The sequence below is a fragment of the Bactrocera dorsalis genome, chromosome 4, assembly GCF_023373825.1.
Source record: "Bactrocera dorsalis isolate Fly_Bdor chromosome 4, ASM2337382v1, whole genome shotgun sequence".
Taxonomy (NCBI): domain Eukaryota; kingdom Metazoa; phylum Arthropoda; class Insecta; order Diptera; family Tephritidae; genus Bactrocera; species Bactrocera dorsalis.
This window is the reverse complement of record NC_064306.1, coordinates 53,918,014-53,940,021: the sequence shown is the minus strand read 5'-3', so window position 1 is coordinate 53,940,021 and position 22,008 is coordinate 53,918,014. Positions and strand designations below refer to the sequence as shown.

General features: G+C 36.1%; 1 protein-coding gene and 1 long non-coding RNA gene across 4 annotated transcripts in view; one reads left to right on the top strand and one right to left on the bottom strand.

Annotated features, from left to right (window-relative positions):
* The window catches only part of LOC105228810 (netrin-B), a 590,578-nt gene that overhangs the window by 277,307 nt on the left and 291,263 nt on the right, over positions 1-22,008 (top strand). The gene's annotated exons all lie outside the window — the stretch shown is intronic.
* The window catches only part of LOC115066358 (uncharacterized), a 168,268-nt gene that overhangs the window by 109,248 nt on the left and 37,012 nt on the right, over positions 1-22,008 (bottom strand). Inside the window, exons 1-2 of one of the 2 annotated variants that reach the window (XR_007422635.1) lie at positions 18,693-19,100; positions 1,402-1,532 (exon numbers count right to left, since the gene is read on the bottom strand). This is a non-coding gene — a long non-coding RNA (uncharacterized LOC115066358). Of the gene's footprint in view, positions 1-1,401; positions 1,533-18,692; positions 19,101-22,008 lie in introns of those variants that run through there. The other variant, XR_007422636.1, reaches the window with a different exon arrangement.

The following is a 22,008-nucleotide window of genomic DNA, read 5'->3' as shown; positions in this document are numbered from 1 at the left end:
ACAGTGGATAATTTCGCTATACATATTTTGAAATTTCGATAATTAGGTACCACATGATGAATTGTCTGTGAAAATTTTAAGGGACCGAATTAACATCCGCGATTATTTGCTGAAACGAAATGAAATCGAATCATTTCTAAAGAGAATGACAACAGGAGACGAAAAGTGGATCAATGATGTGCAAAAAAGATCATAGTTCAAACATGGTGAAGCTCAATAAATGGTCGCAAAGCCAGCATTGACGCCTTGAAAGGTTATGCTGAGTGTTTGGTGGGATTGGAAAGGAATCATCCACTATGAGCTGCTCCAGCCTAGTCGAACGATTGATTCTACATTTTACTGTCAACAACTGATGAGATTGAAGGAAGCAATCGAAAAAATTGGCCAGAACTGATCAATATAAAGAGCTTCGTTTCCCATGAGCAGCGCTAGACCAATTTTTTGATGACTCGATGGATTTGAGGGATCCACCATATAGCTCTGATCTTGCACCATCGGTGTACCATTTTTTTTTGGTCAATGCCGAACTCTTTTAATGGAGTAAAGTTGGTTTCAAGAGAAGCCTGTGAAAATTACTTGTCGCATTTTTTTGTCGAGAAACCAGAAAAGTTTTACATTGATGTAATAATGTTTCTAGCGAAAAAATGGCAAAATGTGGTCGACCAAAATGGGAAATATTTGGTTCATTATAAATACGAAAATACTTTTTCGATCCAATATATTGCCTTCACATATCTAAAAGCAATGTTCGCAAGAAGAATAAGTAATCTGTACCTTATTGGAATTGGTGATGGTGAATACACGGAACTGAATTAAAAAACATTTGACGCCTATTGTGATCGTTGAGAATATGCATTGACCAGCAAAAATTTAATGAAAATATAAATGTTCAAAAGGTTAACTGACGGTTAACGTTATCACCACTTCTTTCAACATTGTCGGACTATTTACACCAATAATGTTCACATTCCTGGACTAATTAATAATAATTATAAATTATTTAAGACATTTAAGACATGTAATTCTCTCACAGAGCCCACAAGGAACAACTACTCGTTGAGGTCATTAACAGCACCTACCAAAAGTGCGGATCTCAACTAGACATTGAACATAAAGATTCGAAGTTAAAATCTTTAAGATTTTTTATCGCTTTAGAAATTTCTAAAATAATTTTTACTTAAAAATAGAGTATATAACATATACCATACAAGGCAAGTGTATCAGAGAACAAGAAATTTTATCAAATAGATTACTGTATGTAGACAACTTAATTACATAATACTTCAGTATAATATACTACAAGTACTTATACATAGATATTTAGTATGTTCAAGTGATATGTTTTATTGCCACATTCCCACAATTTTATTTAATTTAATTTTTATTTATGTTAGCACTTACCCATTTTGTAAAAGTATCCGCTCCAATTATATATCAAAACACTTTTTTCACACAATTTAATTTCACTTTGTGTACTTACTTCACTTTCACTTTATCACACTTTTCACTTCACATCAATAAAATAGCACTTTCTGAAATGAAAATAAAAATACATATCGTTAACTATTTTTTAATATTAAAATTTAATATGTAAGTTATGTAAATACATATTTTTTTATTCTTTTGGTCTATACAAATACTTGCATAAGTAAGAGTATATGCATAGTCCACATACTCTCGGATTTTAATACTTTCATTAAACCCAACATAAATTTTTTAAGAGAAGTTTGTTTTTCAGAAACCCAAGCAACATTAGTGAAGAACACCATTATTTTATGATGAACCAGTCCTAGAGCGTGGGAAGACGAAAAGGTCAGCTTGAAAGATTATGATCATATCAATATTATGGAATGCAGGCGGCATAATATTCATCGACTGATTACTGAGTCAGTTATGATCCATTGCATTGCGCTTTTTTACAACAAGTCGAGAATGTCATGTAAATGGCCGCCGACACAGTTGATTGTCATTTGAGCCCTTTTTATGGCATTTTCCATCACTTTTGCCAGAGTCAAGTCTGAGACTTGATGACATAAACCCGCGATCTCAAAAAGCCCCACAAAAAGAAGTATGGAGCGGTCAAATCAGTGATCTTGGTGGTCAGTGCAAATCGCCAAAACGGGAGATGCATCCTTCAGCATATCGGTTGTGGCCCTGACTCCTCTAGCGAAAACAGCACAACATACAGTGACCTTGAGCGCGTGTAATGGCTCTTCGCGGGTTATACGCGGATTTTCAGTGTCCCAGAAGCGTAAATTTTGCTTATTTACATACTCGCTAAGATGGAAATAGGCCTCATCACTCCTGATTATTTTTGATGAAAAATCATCTTAATGTTGGTGATGATTAAGAATGGCTTGAGCGTATGTTAGACGTGATTGGCGGTCAGTAGCTAATAGCTAATGCACCGTCTGAACTTTGTACGAAAACATTTTCAAATCTTTAACAAAATTCGCTGTAAACAACGTCGACTGATACCCAATTGCGTGGCACGTCGCCTGGTTGATGTCGACGGCGCTGCAATGACATCCTCGGCAATAGCAGCAATATTCTTTGCAAAACGGCTACTACGGGGTCTGCTACGTCTGGCAGCATCTCGTGTTGTGCCAGTCTATTCGAGGCGAGCGGCTAAACGTCGCAGTGTATCACCAGTAGGCGTCGGACGGCCAGAAAATTTGCGACGAAATTCACGTTGTGCCAAAGTCACCGACCGATTATTGGTCAAATAAATAGTCACCAATAACCTGCGTTCTGGAGCAGCGTAGCATACCATTGTTTATTTATGTGTATTTCGCATGTGTTTACTACACAAATGTCAAAAACAGAACTGCAAAACTTATAGCATCTTCTGATGGGAAGATTACTTTGGCGCCGCCCTTTACTATTCCCAATATTGGGCAATTGTATATTTTGTGTGAAATGATCAGTTTGAAATTGTACTTCATTGTTTCCGTTTAAATATTGAAGGAATGGGAGAATCTTTTAAGGCTGGTGTAACTATTGAATAGTCCCGTAGACACAATCTAAATATATTTCAAATATCCCGACTCTTTTCAACCTGGCTTCTGAACTTCTAAGATTTTGCGGATGCGAAACGCTATCGGTTCTAACTGAGGTTTATTAGAGAAAAAGCTCAAGTAAGGTATGCACAAGACATATATATTTCGAAAGTGTTTGGAGGGCCAAAGTTATAGAGATGGTAAAAGTTTTTAAAACATATAATTCTGGAAACAAAAATCAACGCAGGTACTTTGTACTTTTATAAAAAAAAAAATTAGCTCAGCAAGGTTTATATTGGAAAAACGAGAGATAAGAAGTATATTAAACAAACTGTGTGCATAATTTTATGTATGTTGTCTTTAACATATATTTCAGGATTTGGCGAGCGTAGTGACAATCTAGCAAATTACAACTCTATCGTAAAGTTAGACTTTTTTGATGCTATACATACTCAGACACACGGGCGTTATTTGTGTTTTTAACAGTAACTTAAAATATTCGTCTCGATCAAAAGATGAAATTAAATCGCGATCATTTTCGCGCGATAATTTTTTTACAAATTCCGACGTGGATTATCTCAGCTTCGAATTAAGACCCTTTCTTATGAAGTTGGAATACATTAAAGTAGTAAGTTAGCTTACTTTCTAAGAATTTTTTTTTATTGAATCCAAGCGGGAAATCTTAAATTAAATTAAAAAGGCATATCTTTTCACTCAATACCCCTTTTTGGCGCTATCCTGAGAGTGATCTATATAGCAATAACTGTCAGCGTGTTATTTCCTTAAGTACTCGCATCATTTTCTACACATTTTACACGACGCTCTGTCGCAGCGTACGAATGTAATAAATATAAGCGAGCGAGCTCAACTCTGCAGCTGACAGCAAAATCAACTGCTGCAACAGCAAAGCGCGAGACACATTTCCGCGAGTGGAAGAATTTCTTTTATAATTTCATATTTTCTTTTTATTTTTTTTTTTTTGATTACGCGAAAAATGCGCACATTTTATTTGTTTCAAACGGCATGTGAGCGAGCGCCTTCATGTATGCAATGGCATGTGCGCAGAAATGCAAGCACTCACACACACGCACACACTGCCGCTCACAAGCGTTGATATGAATTTCATGTGTGCGCAGTCACTTAGAAATCAGTCAGTCAAATACACAGTTAGCTACCTACGCTAACCGCCTGAAAGTATGCAATTGTTCTGCAAATGTGCGGCGTTCGCTCGCATGAAATAATTTGCGGTTAACACTACGTTGAAGACATTGACGCTGCAACATATTAGAGTTGTGGCAGGTTGGAGTTTAGCTTGGCTTACAGTAAAAATTTTCCACACACGCCTGACTGACAAACGTCACTTCAAGCATGCGTGCGCGTGTATGTGTGTGTTCTCACATATGTACTTGGGTGTGCTGCTATTTTGTCATTGCATTGCCGTACGTGCAACCAGCAGACGACATGCAACGTGTGGCTTCACGTGTCTTTCAAATATTTATGTGTTTCTTTTCAATGTGTTGGCTTGTCTTTGGCTGCGTTGTCGTGCATGTTTTCACTTCGTCAGTCGGCCTGTCACGTTATCTGTCCTTACTTGCCTTTCAGGCGCGCTGGTATGCACATTTGTCTGTATAGGCATTTCATATTCATGTATGAGGGTGCGTTCATGTGTGTGTGTGTGTGCGGCTTTGTGGCATCGTATCTATTTGCCTTGCATATTTTCGCTCCTTCTGGGTGTCATGGCGTCCTAATGTAATTGGAAATTGTATGTGAAATAAACAAAGACGTGCATGTCGACAATTCCCTTTTCAAAGTTGCCAACACTGCCAATTCATACACAAGCTGACAGTTTAATGCACACAGTGCAAATGTTGTATAGCAAATTCTTCGGTACACATTTATATATGTACAAATACATATATATTTTTATATATTTATGTATAGATTCACATAGAAATGCTTCAATGCAGCAGCTTTTCAAGCATGCGCTTGCATGGACACTCTTGTTCAAAATCATAGTTCCACGTAACCAATTCCAATTCAAAATTATAACTACAGGCAAGAAATATAACAATTTTTCGGTATCGAAAGGTTTCTGTTAACATATCTTAGACATAGATTAGAAACTACTGGAAGTGATGGACCACCAAACCTCAAAGTATTTTCATACACTTGAAACAACAGTTTCTTTAAAGATTTTTTTTAGTATTATAAAGAGATCCTAAATTTCAAAACGGTTAAAAAATTTTCTAGAGGGTGTTCCAATGCTTCAGCGTTCTCGAAATTATGGTCATTGACAAATTACTTCAGATAAATAAGAGCCGAATCAATACAAACAAGGTTCTTGTACCTTTAAAAGACAGGAAAATGTTAGTAACGGATGTTGTTTTTGGATTCACGGTTTTCAATGAAGCAATACTTTTTTCGAAGTTGGACTTTTTAATAGTTGTTTTTTGACAAATCGCAGGCTGAAGCTAATATTCGGTCGGCATAATCGTCCAAAAAAGTCGGAAGTTTCAAGCAACCATTAATCGCTTTCCGACTGTGATTATTCTAATGGATAATGCGCTTTCTCAGAGACGCCGTGGAGGAGCTGCAGCATGCTGCAGGGGAGTAGAATGAAAAAAAGATCCAAATGGGCCCAATTGCCATCGCTCGTAACAATTGGAGCTGTGGTCATTCCCTTTATGGAAGATTTCGTAGAGTGATCTTGGTGTGCGGCGGATTGAAGCCCAACGACAGTCAAGCGCACCGCATATTCGGTGGATGGATCCGAGGCGAGATGGCCAGTCCCGATTTTCAAAAGAAATTTATTTTTCAGCGATGAAGTTCACATTTGGTGGAATGGGTATGTTAATAAACGAAATTGTCGCATTTGGATTTAGTCCAACGAGATCCACAAGCCATTGTTGAGACGCCGTTATACAATCAAAAGGTCACTGTTGAACAGATGGTTTTTTTTGGAAGATGTTCATGGAGATGACCTCTGTTTCCAGCTAGACGACGTTACAATGCCATACATCTAACGAAACCATCTAAAGATTAATCAAAATTTTTGGTGAGCCTATTATCTCACGACGTGGCCCTGTCCCTTTGCTTTCAAGATCGTCTGATTTAAAACCGAGGGATTATTGTTTGTTAGGTTATGTTAAATAGCTTGTCTACACAGATAAACCTGAGACGATTGAAGCCTTGGAAGTGAATATTTGGTGCGTTATTGCTGACATAGGGCCACAATTGCTGCAAAAATAGTTGAAAATCGGATTTATTTTATCTAAACTGATTTCTCTTAGTGTTGACACCACACAAGACAAAACTAAAATATCATATATCTAAAGAAAAAACAAATTCAATATGTTTGGTTCCTGGACTCCGCAATTCCTAAAAAGTATTACCCTCTTATGTAGAAGAGTCACTGTTTTCATGATAGACATACTGGGGCTTTAAATATATTAAAATAATTCCACGTCATTCCACCGGTCGTAAGTAAGTTACATTCGCCACTTAAGTGTATAGGCTAGGTCAAAGGATCACAGATATATTTATAAACAATAACGATGCCCGGAAAAAATCTCACAATAAAATATACATTTTGAGAAACAATTGACTGATGAAATAATATGCAGAAATTTTTATAAAAAAAAAACCTTTTAACTCCCTACTGTACGAGTCTGTCAAATATAATTAAAATATATTTTTTTTTCAATGCTCCCCAGAAGGCAAACCGTCGGGATTAATTCATGTACTTGGTGTTTCAATGTTTTGCATCTCATCAAAAGAAAACCTTCATAAATAGTCCAAGCCGTTGACCAATATTATTTAAGTTATTTATCTTTCAATTAATATCCAGTAAAACTTTCTCAGATTATCACATCAGCTACTTAGCCACTGTGGTCTCGAAAGATTTCCGTTGCTCTGTAAAAGCAAAATCATTCTGCTGTTACTATTGCTTTGAGCTGTTGTGTATATGCTACATGCCACTCCTTGCGTGTGTATCATTTGCTTGCATTTCTAATTGCTCTCTAGTCGCTAACCTTTAAAGTGTTGACATAATGAAGAACATCGAAATAAAAATAAAACAGATAACTTTTCAAATGTGCATGCGGTGGCTGTGGTACCGTCCTCCACGTGTCTCGCTGCATTGTTGCGGTGTCGCAATTAATTCCAATTGTCGAGATTTCCTTTTGATTTTATTCTACACATTGCCACCATTTCACTTCCACTAACTGTAAATTGAATTACTCAGCGCATTTTGTTTAAAGTGATTATATTATAAAAAGTTTGATTTGAGTTTGCAGTCAGAGCTTAAGTTGTCCTTCCAGTTACTTTAGGATTTCACTTATGAAGCCAGTTTTTGGTTAGAGAATTTAACAGAGAATAGAGCATAAATTTCCAAAACTGAATTACTTCACATAGCCGCTTAGTAAGCTCTAAATATTAACAGATGTTGGCTTTTCAGGAATAATATAGGACCACTTTTCCTTACGCGATTACGAGGAAGACCCCTTCAGTGTCTAGTCAACATAGATAAGAGTATAGTCTAAATAATTTCTTCACATCCGTATGGATGAAAACACTCCAGCTCTGAAAGTATTCAACAGAGTAGAAGAAGAACTATATGATCAAATTTGACCCGGACTAGTCTTTTTAAACTGCTCGTTGACATGCTTGTATTGGCTCAGGAGTTTATTAGCATAAATATTTGTACTAAAATACTTCAAGATGCTGGTTTTTTGTAATTTCGGGCTGAATTTAATCAGAAGTTCTTTTCATTGATAATTTTACATAGAACACCTTACATGTTCTGGAGCTAACTCAGAACATTATGAAAAGGACCTATACCAAAATGTTTGTCCCAGATTTGTGTTGAATTTACTTTATTTTGGTTTCGAATAAACTCATATCATGGAGCAACTCCTGGAGAACTTAAATATTAATATTTTAATAAAAGCAAAGAAAAGTAGAAATGAAAGAGGAATTTTTGATTACAATAGAAAAATATTCCGGAATCTGCAGCTTAGACACGTGGTTGAGTATTTATTTAGAGCAAGAGAGAGAGAGAGAGAGTTGAGAATGTCAAGAAATGCCAGAGTTGTTTAAAAATTATTCAAAAAATCTTAATTTGGGATATGTATGTACCTTAGAGTAAAATAACCAAGTATCGAAATATAACATAAAATATTTTATGAGGCCTTCCGAAAAAGCAAATATTTTTTAATGTTGCAACAAATACTATTATCTAAATAAGTTTCTTTAGAAGCAAAGACTCTTACAACACAACATATCGCAAATAACCTAGATTTTCGGAAGAACTACCCCAAAGGACCAGCTATATGACTAATCTAATTGAGTATGGACCAACTACTCTAAATAACCCCTCCAATCCTTCTTGAGCCATTTTTCTGACATCGCTTAGAATTTACAACCCCTCCTTTCACCAACATGCCGTTAAAGCAAGATAGCATTGAAAAATTCTCACAGCTATCAAAAGCGATAAACGTTTGCCTATAGACCTACGAACGAAGATGGTGATGGCGGTAAAATATTATAAATTTCTGCTGTTGCAGGCTACAAGCAAGGCCTTTGCGGGCCACAACAACGCCGCCGACTGACGTTACTTTATATGGATCAAGCAGCAATTCCCGTGAAAGCAATAAAAATCGCAAAAAAATGAATTAAGGCAAAATCACAATAACAATAAAGTCATATATGAGCTTCGACAAAAATGGACAAACCAACAACAGCAACAAGGCAGCAAACAAATAACAAAGGAGCAGAGGAGATAAAATTGATGCATAGTGGCGAAATATAATCGCAAAGAGCAGTTGTTGACGCAGCGTGCAGCATGCAACATGGAGCGGCAGATGAAGATGAAACCGTTTTAGTATTATGTATATATATAGTTGTGTTTTAGGAGGAAGCGACAGGCGCTGCGAAACAATTAAACTGCAATTTGCTTGATTGAAGTGATGGCCTTCATGATTGCAGCAAAGAAGTAGCCAAGAAAGGAGAAGAAGAAGCAGCACAGCAGCATTTTCGTATTTTCGTAAAAACGCCACAAAATCACTCACTCAGCACCTAAAAACCAGTTGCGTGTTAAGCAAAGCCATTTCTTGCTGCTACCAAGCGTTTCCGAGTTGCCACAAACACACACACACGCACTTGACTTCTGAACAGCCAACGATTTGCGGACAAGTGTCAATATCCCGATATTTAAAACGTTTTTGTCCATATAGAGCGTCGGGTGCAATAAATTCTTCATCATCATCAATTTTATCAGCGCGTTGCAGGGGCGCAGACCAAAGTCAAAATATTAAGAGAGACGCGGACAGCAGCAACAACAGGCGGTGGGCACAGAAACAAATGGAATAAAAAGTAAATAAAACAAACACGAAACAATAACCAGCCAGACATACAGTCCATTTCGAAAGGAAGACAAGCGAGCAGTAAATCCGCAGTTGGCACACCACTCCGCGCCGCGCCGCGCATAAGACACGCAATGCGCATAAACGCGGGTGTATGCGTCGGAGCAACAAATTCCCAAGTCGTTGCAATAAAAATGCAGCGCGCATGTGACAACGATTTGTACTTTGGCTCCTTTTATGGCGGGGCCAACAGCGCGCAGACATCGCGCGTACACACACACAAGCGCACGCATGCACAAATGAAAGCAACGCCGCAAAAGTCGGTGTAAATAAACCTGGATGTGGGGCGCGGTAGCTGCAATCGCCGCCGCCACCACCGCGCGCCGCATTGTAGACGCGCTCCGCCGCGCGGTGACAGTGCGTGCGGCCGGCAATCTGTTCAGCAACAGCTTCATATAAGCGACCGTTGTTGTTATTGTTGTTTTTGTGCACAATTGCAACCGAATGGGCTGCTACAACGAGCCTGCAACGGGCGCTTTGTGGTCTTTGCGTACAACGCAACTCGATTATGGTTGCGCGGCCGCTTAGCCTTTTGGCTCGGCTTGGTGCTCGGCGCGGCGCGGCTTGACTGCGCTTTAAAGCCACGTCCATTTCAATATTTCGTTTTGGTCATGAGGACCTCGCAACCAGCGTTGCTTCATGTAATCTTTTTCCATTGTTGATTTTATTTTTATTGCGGAAAATTGCATTTGAAGTTTTTGCTGTTGTTGTAGAAGCAGAAGAGGATGCGAGTTGCTGCTTAATGCTTAGGCACTAAACAAAACAAATCAGTTAAATGTTGTTGTTGCTGTTTTGTAGAAATGTATGGCCAATATATTTTATTGTGTTAGGTTTTGTTGTTGTTTTTGTTGTTGTTATTGTACAGATATATTTGTTCTGCCCATTTTAGGTGAAACATAGTTATAATTTATGTCGATTTGCTTGAGATTTCACCGATTCGTAGATGATTGCTTGCTTTTTTTTATGGTAGCGAGAAATAAAATAGCATAGTTGAGATAAATGGGGTTAAAAAGTTTAGTGTGTTTAAATTTATCGATCTTACGACTTATAATTCTATTTTAATGGGTATTGAAATCGAACTCATTGAATTGGGGTCCTCATATACCAAACGCGATAGTCTGAGCTCTGGAGACTGATCAAGTACATAAGTTTAATATTCCTTTAAGTGGATGTTCTTTCACAATTAAACACCTGAATTGATAAAATAGTTAAGCAAATAAGAGAAATAATGAAGCATATGCAAAAAAGTAGTGCTTCCAAAGAGGAAGGGTATTATCTTCATGCAGTAGGATTCGACGTGGACTGAAGTAAGTAAGATTCAAATCTAGCAAATCATAGACTACGAACAACATGATATTTAGACGACTAATTCAAGAAAAATAAGAGAAGTAACTTTGAACCTCACTTTATGATATCCGAAGAGAATACAAGCTTTAAAGATCAGCTTTATAATCGAGCCAATTGGAACATAATTGCTTTATGATTGAATCTATTTTACATTTAGCCAAGCCATCAAAGAAAAACTTGTCAAAGAAGAACTTGTGTTAGAATTCTGAATGCATTATGTTACTCGTATATGACGAATAATTAATCGATGCTGGCAGTGGAGGTTTCTACAATATTTTGATGTACCCATAATTTATCCAACACTTAAATTCTTTTGAAATTATTTCAAACTTTCAATACAATTCGTAATACTTGAATTCTTGTCGCCTGAAAATTGTAAAATCATTTCATGATTTTATCGATATGAAGTTTATACTAAGCAATTTAGTAAATCAATGATGCCATTATTTTATTAGCAACTGTTCAAACATTCTTACATATATGCATTACAAGTACGAGTATATATTCTAGCATATTATAGAAGTTGAAATCATAGCGCGTGAGGTTATATCTTTCAGAAATATTCATAGATTACAGTCGGTTCGATGTTCTACTACTTCCAATACTGACAAAGAGAAAATTAGAAACTAAACGTATCGCTTACTCTGAGAAAATCCTTTGAAAATTTGGAGTGACCAAGCTTAAGGTTAGGTAAATTTTGAAAATAATGAGATATTTTTCGACTTTGCATGAGGGCTGCCCATTGTGATGTTGCAAGTAGGTTATACATCTACCGGTTTTAAATACAGTATACTCTCGAAAAGTAAATTCTCAGAAAGTAAATAATCGCGGAAAAGTAAATCACCTTTAAGATTACACATGCACCTCGAAAAAGTAAATTTTTTAATTTACTTTTCAGAGAGTGTGATAAAAAATTCGAAACGAAGCAAGCAGCGTTTTTTACGATGTTGCAAAAACACTTACTCTCTTGTTTATCGCGTCTGTTTAGTAAATAAACTTTGAGATATATACATATGTAAATGGTCAGAAAATATATTGCAAAAGAAAAAAAAAAAAACAAAAGAATATTCAAAATTTTTTCTCTTCATAATAAATACATATGTTTTTCATGTAAATCCATATGTTTTATTGAAGCAAATAAATGAATGAATTTTTTAAGTTTAAAAATGCATTTAATATTATAAAAACAGATAATTTATGTATATATTTGGAAAAGTAAATTATTCGAAAAAGTAAATTACCCAAAATACCAATCGATTTACTCGAGAGTATACTGTACAGCCCTTTTTTTTATATATTTATAAATAAATCACTAGTTTTTTCTTAAGAAAAAATGGCAATTCTCATATCATTGGGAACTGGGATATCAAACCCTTCGATCCTAATTATAAGCGTGAGATATGGAATCGCTAACTTCTGAAATTTGATTGTCAATTTGCGGCGAAAAAGAGCCTAATATGCTATCTATTTAAGTATTTACTGCTCTGGAATTATACACTTCTGATCATATAAATTATTTATCCCTCATTCGATGAGTTCTGTCTTGTAATTTTCAAGTAAATCACTAAAGTTTGGAATTTAGGGGTTCTGGTTCTTATAAGCAAGGATTTTTACAACAATTACACCAAACGGAAAAACATTTTGTTTTATTGTATTCGACGAAACCAATTTTTTCGGGATATTGAATCATATGTAGTAGTAAAGTAAATTGTCCACTTTTATAAAAAGAAAATGTTGTTACATTAATTCTTAATCGAATTGAAATCGAGCTGAAAGTAGAATGCAGCCCTGTGGGTTGTTGTTCACACTGTAAATTTGGTTGTACTTAACTCTGCTGGTTCGTGTCCAGGCTGTAAATTTGGTTGTGTGCTTAGATAGAATAGCAATCAGCTAATGAATTTTAAACCTTAAAAAAATAGGGAACATAAGCAAGTAAACAGCTGTTCATTAGTCGAGCGTATCGTTAATCGAGTAACCGGATTAATTTGGCTATGCGAAAGGCCTATTAGGCTAGGAATATATTGGATGACGAATGTATGATTTCTGCTGACTATTTGAGTTAGAACAAGTTCTTTTCTTTAAAAATCTTAATGCAATTGACTTTTAGTTCACGCTAAGTGAGTTCTATTCAATATTTATTTATTTTGGACGCCGAAGATATTACTTATTTCTAATTTCATTCCAATAGATTTCACTTCCTTGGAGAAATTCAAGCAAATCACATAAAAGGAAATGACAAAATGCTTACAACTAAATACCGTAAAGTAACATCGACAATTCCGAACAATGCCGAGACAAACTGACAGCAATAATAACGGCACCCAAGCATACATGCACATTCACAATGCCACGCATATTATGTGTGTGTGTGTTTGTGCGAACCGCAAGGAAGGAAGAAGCTTTAGGTATTGTCAGACAGAAAATTTGTTTTACGGTTACCTGCTGACGTATCAACCGCAACAGCAATGCAATGCTGGCATCACTTGCAACAGCCGTGGCACAATGGACGACCTGAGTTGCCATAGATGGACACAACAAACGTCAATGCGATGATTTTATTATAAATTCAATGGAATATACATTGTATGTATATATGTGGCACAGCGCTGGGACGAGCACAAATTGTTGTTGTTCTTGCTCGGTGGCGCTGTGCGTATGATTGTGGTTGTTGTTGGCGCTGCTGTTGCACATGTTGCATTCGAGTGCAACAGGCGCACACCGGCTAGTTGGCTACTTGGTTAGCTGGCCGCAAGCGGTGCTCGCATGCGGACATACATACACGCATATTTATACAAACGTACATACATACACACACATATATGTATATAAGCATGCCCCCACATTTGACAATCAAATAAAACTCAAACAAAGGCGCAAATAAAAAGTTTAAAGGCATAAATGAAAATTGAAAAGAAAAGGAAAAAAGAAAAACAAAAAAATACGACAAAAAACCATTGCGGCAGGTTTTGTTGCACATTCGCATCTGAAATGCAAATTCGTTTGTTTTAAGACTTTTGAATATTTCATCAATTCGACCAGCAGCATGACTCTTGTGGACTCGTGGCACCTTATACATACTTTATATATTCATATGTGCATACACACACCTTAATAAATATAAACGCACATGACTTTCCATATAAATCCATATGAGTTTTTTGATGGATGGCAGTTGCATTCGACATGTTGTAGTCGCTCAAGTGGAATGGATGACAACGCATCGGAAATGGTAAACGGATAAGCTAGCGCTTTGTTGGTGTTGTTGTTTTTCTTTTTTTCGTAGTAAAAATTTTTCTGTCCAATAGTTTTTTTGTAAAATGTGTGCAGTTGCATTATTCATCGGTCCTATTGGCTTAGTAATGCCAATGGGTTTATAAATGTTTCTGTATTCGCTTTAGGTTGTAATCTTTTGTGTGGATAAGCGCTTAAAAGATCATACCCTAAATTTTATTTTATCATTATCAAAGTGTACTTCTGAAACACACGTTTCTGTTGCATTAGTCAAAACTAAGCGGCGTCAAAATGTAGGCAGTCGTTTTCGAAAAAGAAAGTAGACTACAACCACAAGGAGTTTCGTAATTTTTTAAAATTGGAAACTGAATATTGACATCAAGAAAATTAAAAAGAAAAAACAATTCTTTAAACAACTAAGGAAGGGCTACGCGCGGGTATGACCTAATATTTCATGCTCTTGCAAGTTGCAAGGCTTAAAGTCAGGTTAATACTTTCAATTACATAAGGATTGTTAGTTATATGGTTTCTAGGGTGGGTTTTTACCCGTTTTTTTTCATTCTAAGCACAAATATGTCCGGTTATTATTACCTCAATTTTATTAATACAACTCACATAGTGGCCGATATATGCGGTTTAAAGTCACACGGAAGTTCGAAAAGCCTTATATTAGGTAAATTGGGGCTAAAGGAAGTATTGAACCGATTCAAACCCTTTTTTTTTTGTGTATCAAAAGTCACTACTCTTGTACTTGAAAAGTTTTGCTTCCATTTATACAATTTTTGGTCTTAAGGTGGCATACTTCAAACTCCCCGCATTCAGATGATATGGCACCGTGCGACTTTTTCCTTTTCGGAAAAATGCGTTTGCCCATGAAAGACGTAGAGGCCATCCAAAAGGCTTGCATCGGCACTCTGTCGGTCATACCGGCCAACGAGCTAAACACTAGTTCGACATGATTTGGACCGTGAAGAAAGCTGCACTGACACAGAAGGAGACCTTTTTGAATAAAATAAATTGATTTTGCCGAAAAAACCCATTTGTTCTTTTTTTTTAAGTTCTATTTACTCTGGAAAGCACCTTATATGTGTTAAACAATATATATGTATATCTCGCTTAGTTTTAGGTGATACGTATAACCGTTAAGTGAACAAAGCCCATTTTAAAGTTGAGGCCACTGACTCCGAAATTCGGCAGTAAATTTTAATAATTTCGATTCGCTGTTGGATCGTATGTCTTTCCATGATAAATTGGTAAGTCTTACTGAAGAAAAATGTCAAAAGAAAAAATAAGCGTCGTTTGCTGTCCTATACATATATCTACTTTTGTAGCGTCCATATTGAAAACCCCGTTATTTGAGTGTCAAAAAGCATTTAGCTTCACTTGTGAAGACATCGTAAACTTGCCTTAGACGAGTCGTCCATCCACCTAAGTTAATAATGATAACATCGAAAATGGTTATAAATATTGCTTGAAAATCTTCGTATTGGCATCAGAGTACATCAAAAGAGCTTAACGTCATTCGGTCAATGTTTTGATATGAAGCGTGTCAATGAGACTCGTCTCAAATAATCTGAGTTTTTGGCAAAAATATCTACGAGTGGAGGTCGCAAAAGAGATGCTTGACAACGTAACTGAGAACTCTACATTCATCACACACATCATTAGTGTTCACCAAATAAGGGTTTATGAAAATGACGTGGAAACTGAAAATCCGTTTCGGGAAACGCGCTATGAGTTCATTAAAGCAATTTATAAAGCATTCGCTGAAGGCATTCTAGCCAAGGCTTATAGCACTCAAGCGCTGCTTCCTTGCGACGCGCTTGGCGTCTTGAATATTTTTCGCTACAGCAATGTACTTGGATATTGACTGAAGCTGGTAAAGATATTCAAAGTTTTGTTTACCTTTGCCGGAACTTGATTCTCCCATTCACAGATTAACCGTTAAGTTCTGTTAGACACAATATTTTTGCTTTTATTTGTGATAATTTACATGTGTTTTGGATTACTAGGGAGAGGGGTAGAAGCAAGTACTTAACCCCCTTTTTCGAATACTTGAAATTGTGTAATATATATCTACAATCTTAAATCTCTCAGTTGTTACAGCAGTGCACTTTAATCCAACAACGCACAGAACCCAACGCACAGCTTAAATTCTTGCAACAACTCAACAAATTGTCAATAAACTTGAAAATTCACTCCACACTACATTGAAGAATTCGAATTTTTTCCTTTTCCAGCAATGAGATTATTCTATCTTTTATTTATTTTCCATTTTTTCCTTGCTGCGCTCCGCTCACACTCCCCGAAGTGCGGCTTTGGCTTTGCGGTTTGAAATGTCGCCACATCGATGCGCGTCCGCAGCACGGCATTGACATTGCAACATGCCACATGGAGTGTATCATATTCAGCAGAATTGATGAAAGCGCTGAAGCTGGCTTCCTTTTTCGTACTTGACGAGCGTGCGTACGGTTAACGCTGTGGCAAGACGAGCTGGCGAGCTAACTGTCGTTGCAACGCTGGCTGACAGACTGTCCAAGTGACACTTGGTTGCGGCAAAACGCCAATTCAATACAATACATTTCTCTGCAGCAGCATTAAAGTCTACTTGGCGATGAGTTTATTGTTGCTTCGGTTGCGCTGAGTTTTTGTTGTTGCGCCGTTGTGGCACTGCTGCGGGTGCCGCTGCACCAGTCACTTGGTGATTCATTGCTCTCCAGCGACGCAGCGTTACGCTGTTGCATTCTTCACTTCACTTGCCACAGCACTGTTGCAATTGTCAATTCAGCCACAAAAGTTGCTATTCTCAGCTCTGTGTCTCCGTGATGGTCGGTCCCTCGAAAGCCTGGCTGTCTGTTTGCCTGCCTGTTTGTCTGATTATTTACTAAACCCAATAGCATTGCGACATTGCCACACGTGTATGTATGTGGGTAGATGTGTGTGTGTGACTCTGTTGCACGGTAGTAAATCATCTTAAATCAATGTCAAATCGATATTATTCGGTTGCACACTGTGCATTGTGAGAATACTTCTTATGCGTTGGCGTTCGCCTGGAATTGTCAGTCAACCATAACAGAACTAACAGCAACAACAACAGCAGCCATAAGTGGTGATCAGTTGAATTGAGTGTCGAGTGTATTCGCATTGTTGGTTGGCAAGTGAATGCTCTGGTGTATTGTACTTGCAACTAAATGATTTTTATTGCTGGCTTAAGAAATTCTACGCTGGTGGATCTGTGTATATTTGTATGTGTTTGCATTTGCTACTTTCGGTGTCTGCTCTTGAACTTGTTACAGTCGAATGCCACCGCATAAATCGCTCACTTGTGCGAAAATAGGCGGAAAGTTGGATAAGGAAGTCAAGGCTATCAAGTAAGCGCCGATTGAGTCTCATCTTGGCGTTGGAAGAGAGGTAAGTGCCATAGTGGCAGCATTGAGGGATGCTTAGAAGGTATTATATAATGTAATATAATGAAACCAGAATAATTCAGCCGACATCTTAAGCGAGATCTGATTTCTGAACTCGTCAAAGAATAATTGCTATCAGACAAGGCGGTCGATTATATCATCAGGATAATTTTTAAACTTATAATAACAACACAACATGGGTTAAATCTCCTACTCAGAGGTATTGTGTTCATATACGTACAAATTTCTTAAAACAACCTCAAATTCACTTCGTCATCTTTGTTTGCTTTCCATCATTCTAGAATATCACAAAAGAGACGAACTATGTATGAGCACTATGAGAACGCTTTTCGTCAAAACCTGATAGTTTCAGTAAGTCAGCAAAAAGCTGGAGACAACCAGAATCGATTTTAATGAGGTTTGAGGTTTAATTGCGTAAAGTGCCGATATTCTGTATCTTAATCTTAATTTCTATCTCTCTCTGGTTGAAATCACGTGCCAAGCAAAGCTCGACCTCGCTCTTTGTCTGACTCGATTTCCATTGTCGATAGCTTCAGATTAATTTATATCTGTCTGGACGCTAGATTAAGTTCTAAAGAAAAACTGCGGATACTTATCAGAATTTATCCCGTGATTTCCCCCTGAACATTATATTTGTATATTTTGCTTTAGGTTTAGATTAACCCTTTATTGGAAGAACACATGCTGTCATTATCATACATATGTAGGTCTGATCTAAGTCGTTAAGAGCTAAGTTATTAGTTAGAAAACATAAACCTTTAGTTAGTCATAACCACAGCTGCAGAGTTTCGAAATATTATTTCACATAAGTACATGAAAGTAATAATTTTTCTTAAGTACTTAAAATGTATGGGTCTTAGAGATTCTTGCGGAATATTCATTCAACTTGAAAACTTAACATTTGATCCAAATGAACACAACATTGGTTAAGAAAAAGGTACCCACAAAAATGGATAAAAATTTTGAAATAAAAGAATATATAAAAAAAGTGTGAAAGTTTTAGACAAAAATTAAACGACTATATCTTAGGGTATTCCCTTGCGTTAATTCTGGCAATTTGCAAAAGTATAAAATGTTTGGTTGCACCCGAACTTAACCCTTCCTTACTTGTTTTATTTCTTAATTGTCAAAACATTGTGGTCGTTGTGCTATTTTCGCACTACAAAGACCAAAAGGAAACATACATTGCATTCAATGTTCCTGAATTCCATTGAATTTATAACTTAAGAATGGTTTAGTAATAAATAAACATGTAAAAAGCTTACCTCTACATTTGTTGTTCCTTATAGCCAAAAAAATTCTCCCGGTAATCCTTTCAAGCATGATTTCCTTGCGTTATTATTATTTCCACATCACAACTCATTTCTTAACACGCACATAAACAAAATGGTGATGCAACTTTCAATATTATTCCACAATTTAATATTTTTCCAATCACTTTTACACCACTTAACACTTTATTTTCACTATTTTATACGGAATTTAAAACAAGTTGCTTTTCAAATTTTAACAAACCTCTCTTTCAATTCAAAATTTTTGCACATTGAATATTCTAATATATCCATACATTCACACCAATTATTTGCACAAATTTTCACTTTTAACCGCACTAAAACAGATTATTTCTTTAAGTTATTAATGAACTTGCGATTTTGTCCAACTCTGATATGCACTTTTTTTAATGAAACTTGTTCGTACCTGCACAACACACGTAACGGCGCACACTCAGCGCATTTGCATGCATTGCCTACGGTTGTACTGAGAATCATTCTCCTGCTCTCATTTATTTTATTGCATTTGATTTTAAACAGTTGAAGATTTTGTTGTTTTTTCATGCTTGTGCCAAAAGAAAATGATGCAATATCAATTTACTGGACTTCGTTATTTAAACAAAGAGAATATTTGCTTAAAGAGCAAGCAAACATAAGTATTTTGTTACTGCGTTGCTTATTAATTAAACGTAATATTTATTTAAGAAATGACTCTGCTTGCGAATTTCGTAAGTATGTATGAATGCATTTTGTGGTTGCCAAAATAATTGAAATTTAATGTCGTCATATAATTGTGATGTGTGAAAAGCGTTTATTGTATATTTATTTTTTGAAAAATAATATCATGCCACATACTAAAAAAATGTTCCCTGAGTTTCATTAAGATACCTCACATACTTGTACAATCACCAATCGTATAGAGTAAAGTCTGCCGGATGTTCGAAAATTTTAAAATTAGTTATATGTATAAGGGCTAGTTTTTGCTCAAATTTATCTACATACATATTTTGGACACAAAAATATGCGATTATAACTAAAACATGCTCCGTAATTTTCATTGAGATAACCTAAATATTGGCCTATATATCCAGCATAAAGTCTCCTGGAAGTTCCGAAATTTTCTTTATATTAGGTATATGCTGGCTCAAGAAAGTATTAACCCGATTCAACCCATTTTTGATACACAGAACTTTTTGTCAAAAAATTATTATCTCTGATTCTCAATTGTATATCCCATATATTGACTGATATTTTTGGTCAAAAGTCAAGGATGGATACTGGGGTGCACATATTCGGTACCTAGGGGCTTGAATAGTTTTTGTTGAATTTGGGAAATTTTTGGTCGTAAAGTGGCATATTTTTAACGAATTATTAAAATTTAACGCCGTTATACATATACAGAAATTACTTCTTGATATGTGTACTGGAACGTGAAAGAATCAAGTGGAATTTAAAATTGTGTTATATGGGAAGTAGACGTGATTTTGGCTCGATTACGCCCATTTTCACACGGTGACAAAGGAATATAAGAAGAATGCTACGTACTATATTTTGTCGAAATCGGCGAGTCGGGTTCCGAAATATGTGATTTCATAAAGGGATTGATTAGGAAGAAAAGGTCTGTGTAGTTTTAATTCATTTACTAAATAGTCCTTAAACTTCTACTGGCAGTTTGAACCAGAAACTAAATTAGCATTAGCTCTGCAGATCAGCGCCCCTTGAATAACAAGAAAATACACATGCAAATTTAAGCTATGGCAGTTTTTGCTCTGCTATGTCATACCACGAGTTCTAAATTGTGCGACATGAATACGTGTAGCACTCTGTTGTGCTCGCAGCTGGGACTGTGAAAAATTTTGGCAATGTGTCAGCTGACCAGCAGACAGTTGCATAAATATATTTCATAAAAAAATTAATTGCTACTCATACGTAAATTAAATTAAAAGCTCTTGAAAATAAAAAAAAAGTATTTTCTCATTTAAAAATAAATGCTCCTCACTTTCCTCAGTGTGTGAATTGGTTTTACTATATCTGGTATTCTATGTAGATGCCAGAATTCACAAGTGGAGCTAAGAGAATAAAATACAAGTATTGTATTTTGTATTTTGCTTTACATCTTTAGACTGTAAGTTTTGAAAAGCTTTCCGTAAACAAAATAATCTATGGTTGATGAACAGATACGTAGTCCTTTCCCTTTTTTCCTTCATAGGCATGTTAAAAATAACCTAGACTATGATCAGCAGCGTCAGTGTGAACAAATTTAGTTAATTGGATTAAAGTATGACTAAAACGGGTACCTCTAAAATATTATTTGGTATGACTCTTTATAGTAACTAATACAATTTTAGACTATTTCTCCTAGATTATATTAAATGGTCGATTTAAAGAGATTTCACCTAAACGGCTTATAACGCCGGTCCGCTGTGGTACCTAGAACTCCTTTATGATTAATTATAAACACTCTCAAAAATCGATATAGCGCTTTGCGCCGATCACAAATCTTATGAGGCGACCAATGTAGGTTTCAGCTTTGACTGCTAGTTTACCGAAGGTATGTCTGCTGAGATATTTCATATTCAGTCTTGCAAAGCATGTACAATGACTGACAAGCAGCCTCTGTGACGCAGTTATCCCAATTTTCAGTGATGCATATGAAGGAGGGGGAAATTTTAGCGTAACTATTCTATACGTCACAAACTTTTTTAAGATTAATATTTTTTGACTGAGATACACCAAATTGACGAGGAATCTTTAAAAAATAAAATAAATAAGATTCTGAAAAAAGTGAAATAGCCACTATTTATAAATAAATAGGTTGCCAATGTTCATAAGTATATAACAATCTCTTTTCAAATCATGAACTTAACATCAAAGCAATTTTTAACTGCTAAGAGCAACCGCTTGTTACATAACATTAAAAGAACTAAAATGTGGGTCACACGAAAAAGGTATTTATAGGAGTATGCCGACTAAGCAAATTATAAGAATATATACATATGTAATATGTATGTTAGGGACTTCAATACCTAATTTTATTTTCCTTTTTGAATGTGTGTTTTTCGTTTTCCCCCCATAAATTGTTAAACTATCGGGTAGTCCTCAAAATGTTTAACAGCATATTTTGTACTATTTTCAAAAAAAAAAAAGAAGAGTTAGGGTACTATTTTTAGATATGTCATATACGACATTATTTAATTCTGAATAATAACGATTCTTGGCACCTTGAGACCAAAAAAATGTTATTGAAATCTGATGCTGATATTCTTTGCAAGCAAAATGGATTCACCGGTAGGTGAATATCAAGTACATT